Source organism: Arachis ipaensis, chromosome B1 (assembly GCF_059453495.1).
Source record: "Arachis ipaensis isolate K30076 ecotype BB chromosome B1, ASM5945349v1, whole genome shotgun sequence".
NCBI lineage: Eukaryota > Viridiplantae > Streptophyta > Magnoliopsida > Fabales > Fabaceae > Arachis > Arachis ipaensis.
Window position 1 is genome coordinate 127,459,969 of NC_142436.1, and position 14,078 is coordinate 127,474,046.

Sequence of the window (14,078 nt, forward strand, 5' to 3'; positions counted from 1 at the left end):
TTTTCAGGATCATAAGCTTCTTCTGCATAAGAAGCCTCTTGAGTACTATTGGATGCAGCTTGCATTCCATTCAGACTCTGAGAAATCATATTGACTTGCTGAGTCAATATTTTATTCTAAGCTAATATGGCATTCAGAGTATCAATTTCAAGAACTCCCTTCTTCATAGACGTCCCATTATTCACAGGATTCCTCTCAGAAGTGTACATGAACTGGTTATTAGCAATCATGTCAATGAGTTCTTGAGCTTCTGCAGGTGTTTTCTTTAGATGAATGGATCCACCTGCAGAAGTATCCAATGACATCTTTGATAGCTCAGATAAACCATCATAGAATATATCCAGGATGGTCCATTCTAAAAGCATGTCAGAAGGACACTTTTTGGTCAGCTGCTTGTATCTTTCCCAAGCTTCATAGAGGGATTCACCTTCTTTCTGTCTGAAGGTTTGAACATTAGCTCTAAGCTTGCTCAGCTTTTGAGGAGGAAAGAACTTGGCTAAGAAAGTCGTGACCAGCTTATCCCAAGAGTTCAGGCTATCTTTGGGTTGAGAGTCCAACCACACTCTAGCTCTGTCTCTTACAACAAAAGGGAAAAGCATGAGCCTGTAGACTTCAGGATCTACTCCATTAGTCTTAACAGTATCACAGATCTGCAAGAATTCAGTTAAGAACTGAAAAGGATCTTTAGATGAAAGTCCATGAAACTTACAGTTCTGCTGCATCAGAGAAACTAGCTGAGGTTTTAGCTCAAAATTGTTTGCTCCAATGGTAGGAATGGAGATGCTTCTTCCATGTAAATTGGAATTAGGTGCAGTAAAGTCACCAAGCATTCTCCTTGCATTATTGTTGTTGGGTTCGGCTGCCATCTCCTTTACTTGTTCAAAATTTTCAATAAGGTTGTCTCTGGATTGTTGTAATTTAGCTTCTCTTAGTTTTCTCTTCAGAGTCCTTTCAGGTTCTGGATCAGCTTCAACAAGAATGCCTTTTTCTCTGTCCCTGCTCATAAGAAAGAGAAGAGAAAAAGAAAAGAAGAGGAATCCTCTATGTCACAGTAAAGAGGTTCCTTATTGTTAGTAGAAGAAAAGAAGAAGAGAAAAATCTGAACTCAGAAAGAGAGAGAGAGAGGGTTCGGATTTTTGGTGGGTGAGGGAGATATGTTAGTAGATGAATAAATAAATAGAATAAGATGAGAGAGGGAGAATTTCGAAAATAATTTTTGAAAAAGAGTTAGTGATTTTTGAAAATAGTTTTTGAAAAAGGTTAGTAATTTTCGAAAATCAAAAATTAAAATAATTTGTTAATTAAAAAGAATTTTTGAGAAAGAGGGAAGATATTTTCGAAAATTAGAGGAGAGAGTTAGTTAGGTAGTTCTAAAAAAGATAAGAAACAAACAAAAAGTTAGTTAGTTAGTTGAAACAAATTTTGAAAAGATAAGAAGTTAGAAAAGATATTTTAAAATCAAATTTTAGAAAAAGATAAGATAAGAAGATATTTATGAAAAGTTATGATTGGAATTAGTTTTGAAAAAGATTTGATTTTTAAAATCACAATTAATGACTTGATTCACAAGAAATCATAAGATATGATTCTAGAACTTAAAGTTTGAATCTTTCTTAACAAGCAAGTAACAAACTTGAAATTTTTTGAATCAAAACATTAATTGTTATTGTTATTTTCGAAAATATGATGTAAAATTAAGAAAAATATTTTTGAAAAATATTTTTGAAATTTTCGAAAATAACTAAGAAAAATGAAAAAGATTTTATTTTTGAAAAAGATAAGATTTTTAAATTGAAAATTTGATTTGACTCATAAAAACAACTAGATTTTAAAAATTTTTGAAAAAGTCAAACCTAATTTTCGAAATTTTAAGAGAGAAAAAGGGAAAGATATTTTTTTTTGTTTTTGAATTTTTAATGATGAGAGAGAAAAACAAGAAAAATGATGCAATGCATGAAATTTTTAGATTAAAATAATGAATGCATGCAAGAATGCTATGAATGTCAAGATGAACACCAAGAACACTTTGAATGTCAAGATGAACACCAAGAACATATTTTTGAAAAATTTTTAATGCAAGGAAAACATGCAAGACACCAAACTTAGAATTCTTTAATGCTTAGACACTAAGAATTCAAGAATTCATATGAAAAACAAGAAAAGACACAAAACATGCAAATGCAAAGATCAAACAAGAAGACTTACCAAGAACAACTTGAAGATCATGAAGAACACTATGAATGCATGATTTTTTCGAAAAATGCAAGATGCACATGCAATTGACACCAAACTTATAACATGACTCAAGACTCAAACAAGAACACAAAAAATATTTTTGATTTTTATGATTTTCTAATTTTTTTGTATTTTTTTTCGAAAATTATTTGAAAAACAAAAATAAGGATTTCAAAATCTTTAATATGAATTCCAGGAATCTTGTGCTCTTTAGTCTAAAGCTCCAATCAAAGGGTCAGACATGGTTTAATAGCCATTCAAGCTTTAGAATGGATTTACATCCATTGAGGTGATTAGTTGAAGACCAATCCCAAAGGAGTTTCGGTATGGCTTTTCAGCCAGATAGGATTCAACATGTTACCATGAAACTCTAGAATTCATTCTTGAAAGTTTTGAAGCCATAGAATAATTTATTTTTGAAAACATTTTTATTTTAAAATAATTTTTTTTTCGAAAACAAAAGAAAAATTTTTGAAAGATTTTTGAAAAGAAAACAAAAAGAAAGTTACCCAATCTGAGCAACAAGATGAACCGTCAGTTGTCCAAACTCGAACAATCCCCGGCAACGGCGCCAAAAACTTGGTGCGCAGAAATTGTGATTACACTTTGATTATGTAAAATTCATTGCTCTTTCTTTCCCTGGTAATGGCACCAAAAACATGATGCCAATACCATGGTTCACAACTTCGCACAACTAACCAGCAAGTGCACTGGGTCGTCCAAGTAATACCTTACGTGAGTAAGGGTCGAATCCCACGGAGATTGTTGGTATGAAGCAAGCTATGGTCACCTTGTAAATCTCAGTCAGGCGGATATAAAATAGTAATGGGGTTTTCGAAAATAATTAATAAAATAGGGATAGAAATACTTATGTAAATCATTGGTGAGAATTTCAGATAAGCGAATAGAGATGCTTTCGTTCCTCTGAACCTCTGCTTTCCTGCTATCTTCATCCAATCAATCTTACTCTTTTCCATGGCTGGCTTTATGTGATGCATCACCATTGTCAATGGCTACTTTCGGTCTTCTCTCGGGAAAATGATCCAAATGCCCTGTCACGGCACGGCTAATCGTCTGGAGGCATCACCCTTGTCAATGGTTACATCTTATCCTCTCAGTGAAAATGGTCAACGCACCCTGTCACGGCACGGCTATTCATCTGTCGGTTCTCGATCATGCTGGAATAGGATTTACTATCCTTTTGCGTCTGTCACTACGCCCAGCAATCGCGAGTTTGAAGCTCGTCACAGTCATTCAATCATTGAATCCTACTCGGAATACCACAGACAAGGTTTAGACTTTCCGGATTCTCTTGAATGCCGCCATCATTCTAGCTTACACCACGAAGATTCTGATTAAGAGATCTAAGAGATACTCATTCAATCTAATGTAGAACGGAAGTGGTTGTCAGGCACGCATTTATAAGGAATGATGATGATTGTCACGTTCATCACATTCAGGTTGAAGTGCGAATGAATATCTTAGAAGCGGAACAAGTTGAATTGAATAGAAAACAGTAGTACTTTGCATTAATCTTTGAGGAATAGCAGAGCTCCACACCTTAATCTATGGAGTGTAGAAACTCTACCATCGAAAATACATAAGTGATGAAGGTCCAGGCATGGCCGAGAGGCCAGCCCTCAAACGTGATCTAAGATAGCATACAACTTATCAAAGATGAATAATACAATAGTAAGAGGTCCTATTTATAATAAACTAGCTACTAGGGTTTACAGAAGTAAGTAATTGATGCATAAATCCACTTCCGGGCCCACTTGGTGTGTGCTTGGGCTAAGCTTGAGTGTTGCACGTGTAGAGGTCCTTCTTGGAGTTGAACGCCAGCTTTTGTGCCAGTTTAGGCGTTGAACTCCACTTTGCAGCTTGTTTCTAGCGCTGGACGCCAGAATTGGGCAGAGGGCTGGTGTTGAACGCCAGTTTGCGTAATCTAAACTTGAGCAAAGTATGGACTATTATATATTGATGGAAAGCCCTGGATGTCTACTTTCCAACGCAATTAGAAGCGCACCATTTTGAGTTCTGTAGCTCCAGAAAATCCACTTTGAGTGCAGGGAGGTCAGAATCCAACAACATCAGCAGTCCTTCTTCAACCTCTGAATCTGATTTTTGCTCAAGTCCCTCAATTTCAGCCAGAAAATACCTAAAATCACAGAAAAACACACAAACTCATAGTAAAGTCCAAAAATGTGAATTTAACATAAAAACTAATGAAAACATCTCTAAAAGTAACTAGATCCTGCTAAAAACATACTAAAAATAATGCCAAAAAGCGTATAAATTATCCGCTCATCAACAGTCATCCCCAATCTCATCATTAACATCTCAATTTAGTTACTCTAGACCTTCCTTCACTTCCAAGTAACCTTCCTTTTCATAGCTTCATCTCATCACTACACTTAAAACCGATCTTTAGGGACTAAAAGAATGAAAATAGAGGTTTAGAGATTTAGATTTGGGCTCTAAAACACAAAAGTTCATTTTCACTGAAACAGGGGTCACACGTATGCGTGGGCCACGCGTACAGGTGGGCGTACATTTTTCCATGCTCGCGTACACGAGATTCTCAATCCGAAAAGGTTGGTCGCGTTGTGTATGCAAGTTATGCAGAACAGCAAAAATGCTGAATGCTGCAGAATTTTTAGCTTTGCACTCCAAACTTCCGATGCGCATAACTTTTTCGTTTTAAAACATTTTTCATCTGTTCTTCAAACGGTATAAACTTCACGGACCCAATTTTTATATGAAATAAGTTTGAGATAATTTGGGGGTCCAGAAGCCGAGTTATGGCTTACCAAAATTTGACCAAAAATCAGTTTTTCACAAAAGTCCTCAACCTCTATTTTCATTAAAAATCAAACTCAAACCATATTCTATGCTTACAAACTACCCACCAACACACCATATCACAGCCACACAACCTCCACATCCTACCATAATCAACCATACCTCAATTTTACATAATTCTCATACATGGACTTCACAATTTTACCAACAAATCATCAACAAATCCATCATCTATTCATATTCATTATTATCAACATATCAATCATCATTAATCCATCATTCATCACCATACTCTAATCATGAACAATAATCATCAACAAATACTCAATCCATATCAACAATCATCATCAAAGGTGCTAGGCAATTATCATACTCATGCATTTACACCTATCCTAGGGTCATCCAGCCTAAGTTTTCATATGACATTATATATTAAATACGAGAAACCTAAACCATACCTTGGCCGATTTTTTGATAAACCCGAAACACCTCAAGTGTTCCCGCAGCACAAGCTTATCAACCACAGCCCCTCACCAACGAACCTAGCTTACAAAATTTATCTCGAGCTTCCATATCCTCAAATTGATTCCACTTTACAACCAGTTTCCAATCTAACATCATAATTACCACTAATATCAACATAGAGTTCATTAACTCAACAATTCATCAAGAGGTTAAGGGTGCTTACCTTGCCCACAACTCAAGTGAGCTAAACCCGACAAAACCCACAAGCTAATTCAAACATAAACACCAAAATCATACAAAATTCAAAATACTTTCACATTGAATTTTGAAATTAGGGGAAGAAGAAATTGAAACTGGAAAGTGGGTTCCTTACCAGATTAGTTACCGGGTTTTGTAGAGCTCGACGCTGCAGTTGCATGGCCGCAAACGGTGCGGCGATCAGAGCTCCGGATTGAAAGTTACGGAGGATTAAAGTTTGAAGTGGAATAGGGTTTCATGTGTTTTGGTTTCCTTCTACTTCCCTGCAGCGTGAATTCAATGGGAAAGAAGAAGAAAGGCTAAAGCTTGCGTTTATATAGGAGTTGGGTGTGTGGGCCCGGTTCGCCCGGTTCGGCTCAATCTTGGGCCAAATTCTTTAAAATTAGTGTCAAAATTCTTATTTTAATTTTCTCTATCTCTTTAAACTATAAAGTTCCATTTTCTAATTTTCTAAAAAAATAATTAATTTATTTTCTAATTATTTACTAATTTCTCGGTTTTACATCCTACCCCTTAACAGAAATTTCCGTCCTCGAAAATTCACTATGAAATCTCCATATACGCCCTCTCAGATTTAACCGACCTCTTACCATTCATTTTTCCATTCTCCCAACATTAATTCAAACACTAATTCACATTCTTCACTCTCATGTACAAGATTATAAACTCGACCAAATTCAAGCCTAACCTATACCCGTTTATTTCATTCTTAGTTTTGTCTAGCTCTTTCTCAATGAATGCAACTTCCTTACCCTTCAAGAGTTCCATCTAAGTCAAATTAATCTCAAATCCTTCTTAGCTATCTTAACACTAATCAATTCTCCAATCTCTTAGTCTAATTCAATCTGTTATAACCTAAATCTGATACACTTTCCACTCCTCGTTTCTACGCCGATTCCTCAAGACACCCTCATATTCTAATACTCCTTTCTCACGTCACTACAATTCTAGAGGCACCAAATTCACCATGATTCTGTAGTGTTACTCTGCTTATAACCCACTAAGAACTTAATCGCTCGTCTACTCTGTCAGAACATTCCTTGGGTCTCTTTATCCCTCTAACTAAGCGCTATTGAACTTTACTCCAGTTGAACGAGTTCTAATCCCTTGGTTTCTTTTAATCACCAGGTCCATTACTGCCTCTATCACTGTTTCTAGCTTGTTGTTACAGCCATCAGCAATTGCCTGTGCAGCCATCCTATCATCAACTGTATCACCTCACTCGCGCCCACGAGACATTATTTGGGTCTTGTCCACACCGAACAATTAATATTAAGGTGATCAGTCTTAATATCTAAACTCTAGTGCTTCGAATCTCCAAAGGTAATGCTCATGAATATTTATGCTATATATATCAAGCAGACATCCTAAATAGCATGTACACACAGCCAGAGTATGCTCAGAAGCATAGTAAGTCCATTCTCCAAGCTCTACGGGAACGAACTGCTCTGATACCATAGTGTAACACCCTACCACGAAGAGCCTTATGCTTAAGTCATAAGACAGAGGTAGCGAGGTATTACATCCTCTAAAAAGTAAAATTATATATAATAATAGTGAAAAAGATTTTAACTAGGAGCCTTTGAAAAACGGGTAGAGCAAAATCGCAAAATAAAAATGCAGCGCTCGGGAAACGAGATTACTTGCGTGTGAAGAAATCTAAAGTTAACAAACTTAAGATAACAGAAACTAGGAATAGAGAGCCAAAAGGTACAAAACATCAAGCTCCTAACTCAGCCTGCGAAGCTAAGACTGGCCGAAGAATATTTAAATACATAATATACCACTTTTAGCCCAAAGAACATGTTTAAAAGCCCTAGTTCTCCAAAAACCTATAAGAGGTACAAAAGCAAAGTAGTAATATACACATGAGGAGAGTATATATATATATATATATATATATATATATATATATATATATATATCAAAAGTAAGGCCCCAAAATGATCCACTTCGCCGCAGAACTCCAGATGCCTAGCGAGGTGCCGCATGTCCTGCATCTGAAGACCACAAATATCTGCATGGAATGAGAACCAGGGGTTCTCAGCATGGTAAAGGTTTCACGTACATAATATATAAGTCCCTGGGAATGTCAGAGGCAATCCTAGAACACCAACACTCATCAGATTATAAAGCTTAAAGAAACTAAGACAGAAAACATAAATCAGGGTGGTTCTCTAAGGCTTTCTAAACTTAACCATATCCTTAGATCTAATTAAAACTTAACTAAAACCCTAAATATCTCCGCCTTTCCTCCGTTCCTCCATCTCCGGTGAAATTACATAGACAAACAAGCAGACAATGGCAAATACAAGTAGGATGCAAGTAATACAAATAGCAAGTATAAAAATTAGCATATTATAATCACTTAGGCAATCCAATTAATGCACATTCAAACAAAATCATACAAGTGCATATGATGTATGTCTATCCTACTGGTCGTGAGCTCACACGTCGGTTACTTTGCCAGAACCCGACACATCTAGAGCTAACCCAGACATTGGTCTCTAGGTTGTGCATCTCCAGGAGGATTATAAACGAAGGAGAGTGCATTTCCACCTTCCCCTAGAGGATATGCAAAGGAAAGTGCCTTTCTACATCGAAGGAATGTGCCTTTCCACCTTGCAACCAGAGAAGAATGTGGGAGAAACAATACGAAGGAGAGTGCCTTTCCATCTTCTTCACTTCTGCATCACGACAAGAGAAGGAATCCTCTTTCCTCAACTTGCCATCCGAATAGATTTTGAAGTTAACACTCAAGCGGGATCACACCCAAACCTTGCCATCTCAACCATTTCAGCCACACACACTTCTCGACCATTCTGGCCATACACAGTCATCCCCAGTCTCATCATTAACATCTTAATTCAGTTACTCTAGACCTTCCTACACTTCCAAGTAACCTTCCTTTTCATAGCTTAATCTCATCACTACACTTAAAACCAATCTTTAGGGGCTAAAAGAATGAAAATAGAGGTTTAGAGATTTAGATTTGGGCTCTAAAACACAAAAGTTCATTTTTGCTGAAACAGGGGTCACGCGTACACGTGTGCGACGCGTACGCGTGGGCGTACATTTTTCCATGCTCGCGTACACGAGATTCCAAACCCGAAAAGGTTAGTTGTGTCGTGTATAGTGGTTCCGTACGCAAGTTATGCTGAACAGCAAAAATGCTGAATGCTGTAGAATTTCCAACTTTGCACTCCAAACTTCTGATTCGCATAACTTTTTCGTTTTAAAATATTTTTTATCCGTTCTTCGAACGGTATAAACTTCACGTACCCATTTTCATATGAAACAAGGTTGAAATAATTTGGGGGTCCAGAAGCCGACTTATGGCTCGCCGAAGTTTGACCAAAAATAAGTTTTTGACAAAAGTTCTCAGCCTCTATTTTCATTAAAAGTCAAAATCAAACCACATTGTATGCTTACAAACTACCTACCAGCACACCATATCACAGCCACACATCCTTCACATGCTACCATAATCAACCATACCTCAATTTTACATAAATCTCATACATGGACTTCACAATTTTACTAACAAATCATCAACAAATCCATCATCTATTCATATTCATCATTATCAACATATCAATTATCATTAATCCATCATTCATCACACTACTCTCATCATTAACAATAATCATCAATAGATACTCAATCCATAACAACAATCATCATCAAAGGTGCTAGGCAATTATCATACTCATGCATTCACACCTATCCTATGGTTATTTAACCTAAGCTTTTACAAAACATTATATATTAAGTACGAGAAATCTTAACCATACCTTGGCCGATTTCCCGATAAAACTGGAACACCTCAAGTGTTCCTGCACCACAAGCTTATCAACCATAGCCCCTCACCAACGAACCTAGCTTCCAAAATTTATCTCGAGCTTCCATATCCTCAAATTGATTCCACTTCACAACCAATTTCCAATCTAACATCATAATTACCACTAATATCAACATAGAGTTCATTAACTCAACAATTCACCAAGAGGTTAAGGGTGCTTACCTTGCCCACAACTCAAGTGAGCTAAACCCGATAAAACCCACAAGCTAATTCGAACTTAAACACCAAATCATACAAAATTCAACATACTTTCACATTGAATTTTGAAATTAGGGGAAGAAGAAATTGAAACTAGAAAGTGGGTTCCTTACAAATTAGTTACCAGATTTTGTAGAGCTCGATGCTGCGGTCGCGTGGCCGCAATCGGTGCGGCGATCGGAGCTCCAGATTGAAAGTTACGGAGGATAAAGTTTGAAGTGGAATAGGGTTTAACATGTTTTGGTTTCCTTCTACTTCCCTGCTGCATGAATTCAATGGGAAGGAAGAAGAAAGGCTGAAGCGTGCCTTTATATAGGAGTTGGGTGTGTGCCCTTGGGACCATTTGGGACCGGTTCGGCCCGATCTTGGGCCAAATTTTTTAAAATTAGTGTCAAAATTCTTATTTTAATTTTCTATATCTCTTTAAACTATAAAGTTCCATTTTCTATTTTGCTAAAAAAATAATTAATTTATTTGCTAATTATTTACTAATTTCTCGGTTTTTACAATTCTCAATTCACCCTGGAGCAACCAAGATGTACCATGACTTGAAGAAGATGTTCTGGTGGCCAGGAATAAAAAATGACGTAGCAACACATGTGTCTAAGTGTCGTACATGCCAAAGAGTGAAGATAGAGCACCAAAAGTCATCCGGAATATTGCAACCCCTTGAGATTCCATAGTGAAACTGGTAAGATATTTCCATGAATTTTGTGTCAGGCTTGCCGAGGACTAGAGTAGGTTATGATGCGATGTGAGTAATTGTGGATCAGTTGATGAAGTCCGCTCATTTCTTGCCAATCTGTATGAACTATTCTTTGGAGGAACTGGTGATATTGTATATTAAGGAGATTGTGAGATTGCATGGCATGCTTACGACCATAGTGTTAGATAAAAATCCTCAGTTTACTTTGAGATTTTGGGGAGCCTTTCAGAAGATGTTTGGAACTCAACTGTGTTTGAGCACGGCGTACCATCCTCAAACCGATGGTCAATCAGAAAAAAATGATTCAAACTCTAGAGGATATGTTGAGAGCGTGTGTGTTGGATCAACCAGCTAGTTGGAATCATTATGTGCTTTTGGTGGAATTTGCATACAATAACAGTTACCATACAAGCATCAGAATGGCTTCGTATGAGGATTTGTATGGGAGAAAGTGCTCTCCGTTGTGTTAGTATGAGGCTAGAGAATCAAGCTTGTTAGCTCCCAAACTAGTGGCAGAGACAACGGAATAGGTCAAGAAGATCCGAGAGGGAATTCTTACTACTCAGAGTCATAAAAAAAAAGTTATGCTGATCAGAGGCGAAAGCCTATAGAGTTTGAAGAGAGCGATCATGTTTTCCTGCAGGTTACTTCAACTACGGGAGTGGGTAGAGTTATAAAGATGAAGAAGTTAAACCCTTGTTACATTGGTCCGTTTCAAATTTTGATGAGGTTTGGGCCAGTGGCGTACCAAATAGCTTTGCCACCACATATCTCAAATTTGCACAATATATTTCACATTTTGCAACCTCAGAAGTACACATCTGATGTGACCCATATGCTAGAGTTAGAATCGGTTCAATTGAGAGAGAATATGACATTTCAAGTCACTCCGATCATAATTGATGACGTTAATGTCAAAAGACTCTGTAGAAAGGAAGTTTCGTTAGTGAAAGTTGCTTGGAGTCGATCCGGAATGAAAGAGCACACGTGGGAGTTCGAATCTGATATGAAGAAGGATTATCCCCACCTATTTACAAATAACTAAATTTTGAGGACAAAATTTCTTTTAAGGTGGGTAGGATGTAAAAATTGGATAAATAATAATTAATTAATTAACAAATTAAAGTGAGCTAAAAGGGTTAAGAAATTTAAAATTTTTAATTTCAAAATTAACCAGTGAAAATTTAACTTAGAAAATAAATCTGAGCGCGAAAATATAATTAATTGTGGAAGAAAACGTGTACCAGCATTATAATTAATTGTACAGGCTTAAGTCTGTCTAGTACTACGTATGAGAAAAGTAAAAATATAGGATTGACCATAAAAATATTTAGAATAAAAAAACAGAATATATATCTTAAAGATTTTGGCCCTAAGTGGGGCCAAGGGGCAAAAAATTACAAATCAATCGTCACTTAAAGGGGTTAAGGGCATGACTTACCCCCATTTCCCAAAATCACAAATTGTGTGACATTGAGAGAGAGAGAGAGAGAGAGAGAGAGAGAGAGAGAGAGAGAGAGAGAGACGAAGAAAAGAGAGAATGAAACCCTAGCACTATTCACTTCACCACTCAAATCTACTTTTCTCTTAAATCGGAGCTCCGATCGACGACCCATTTGTGGCCATGCGATGATCTCGTCATCCTCTTCGATTCTATCCAAATTTTGCAGTAAGTAATCTGGAGAACCTTATCCCATTTCTCCATTTCATGTTCAATTCGCGTTTTGGGTTATGGGTGTTGAAGTTTGTGATCTTGATGCTTTAGAAGAAGCTCAATCTCAACTTCGGGCGGGGTTTTGACCCAAGATTATGTGCTATAAGGTAAGGGAACTCTTTCTCTTTGATTTTTCATTTTATATGTAAAAACTTAACTTGAAAATGTGTAAAATTGGTATAACTAGATTGAATAGAATGCTTGGTTTGATTTGGTGCGGTATTGGGTGTGCCATTTGATTAGAGGAGGAACGGGTGAGGCTACGTGGCATTACTTGAAGCTTGGGTGTGATCGGAGAAGAGATTCAAAGAAACTGGAAATCACCGTCATTGAAGATACGAGTTTTAGTTTCGAGTAAAGACTATGTAATGTTATATAAAAATCTAGGTTAGATGACCCTAGGTTAGTGATGAATTGGAATAACTGATGTGGCATGATTTTGATGAATTGAGTCTTGCTGAGCGACATACATGTATGATTAAAATTGGATACCAATTGTGGTTTGATTGATTATTAAATGTTATTGAATGATAATTGGGCCAGAGGCTGTGATTGGAGGTATGGTAAGTTGATGAGGATTGAATGTGAAATGCTATGATGTGATATGCATTGAGCTTATTATGGTATAATGCTGAGTTTGAAATTTATGGAAATTGAAATTCGTTGATTGGGTCTTGAATGGCTAGGATGTGATTTGAAAATTGATAATTGAGTGTTGAGAGTGCCTATTGGTTTTGAAAGAAGCAAATTTGAGAGAATGATAAAAATGAATTATGCAGAATTTTGGATAAAATTGGGTTTTTGACTAACTTCGACGGGGCATAACTTGGCATTCGAAGTCTGGAGTTGGGTAAAACTTATCTTGAATTAAAACTAGAAATGAATACTTTAAAACCGTCTAAAGACGGAGGAAAAGTAAATTTTGTAGCAAAAGTTTTAGAGGTTTAAAAATTGGTATCAAAAACTGAAAATTGCAGATTCTGCAGAACTAGGGTGTAAACCCTAAACAATTAGTAACTAACTAACCAATAAATTAATTATTAATCAAAGTAATTAGAAAATGGGATTTGATAGTTTAATAGAGCTAATTAAAACGTGAATTTTGACACCAATTTCAAAGAATTTGGCCCAAGATTGGGCCGAACCGGTCGAACTGGGCCCAAAATGGGCCCAAGGCCCAACCCACTCAACCCAATATATTAAATGAAAAACTCCTTCTACCCCATTCATTCGGCAAGAACACTGAAGAGAGAAAGGGGCTCATGGAACCCTAACTTCATTATTCTCCCAAATATTTAATCTCACATAACTTTTGACTAACTTCATTCAGTTTCAAATTTTGGGGTTTTAGGTATTGAAGAATTATATATTTTGATGGTTTAGGTGAACTCTAGTAGTGGGTAATCACTGGATTTTGCCCGTTTAACTCGTGCGTGAGGTAAGAATTTGTTGAACCCTAATGAATTATTAAACTAGTGAACTCTATGTTGATTATTGTGATATTACGTGGATTAGATTGTGTTTATTATTAATTTGGAGCTCAATTGGTGGTTTGGGATGAAGTTCCAGCATTGGAGCTTGAAGCTCGTGGAATGGGGGAAATTTGAAGTGTCGTTGGCTTAAGGAGGAACTGGCTAAGGTATGGTTTAGGTTTCTCTCATTTAATATATAATGTCTTGTGAAAACTTAGGCTAGGTGACCCTAAGATAGGTTGTATGGCATGTATGGTTGAGGATTAATGACTAGTGTTGATTATTGTTATTTCGGGGGTTGAAATGTATATTGAATGATTGATGATGGTAAATGTTGAGTAATAATAATGATGATGAGATTATGTG

At 36.6% G+C, this 14,078-nt stretch overlaps 1 non-coding gene across 1 annotated transcript; it reads left to right on the forward strand.

Annotated features, from left to right (window-relative positions):
- Window positions 1-359: 359 nt before the first annotated feature.
- Window positions 360-467, forward strand: LOC148578319 (small nucleolar RNA R71). Its single transcript, XR_015903883.1, has one exon. It is a non-coding gene; the product is annotated as a small nucleolar RNA R71 (small nucleolar RNA).
- Window positions 468-14,078: the final 13,611 nt, after the last annotated feature.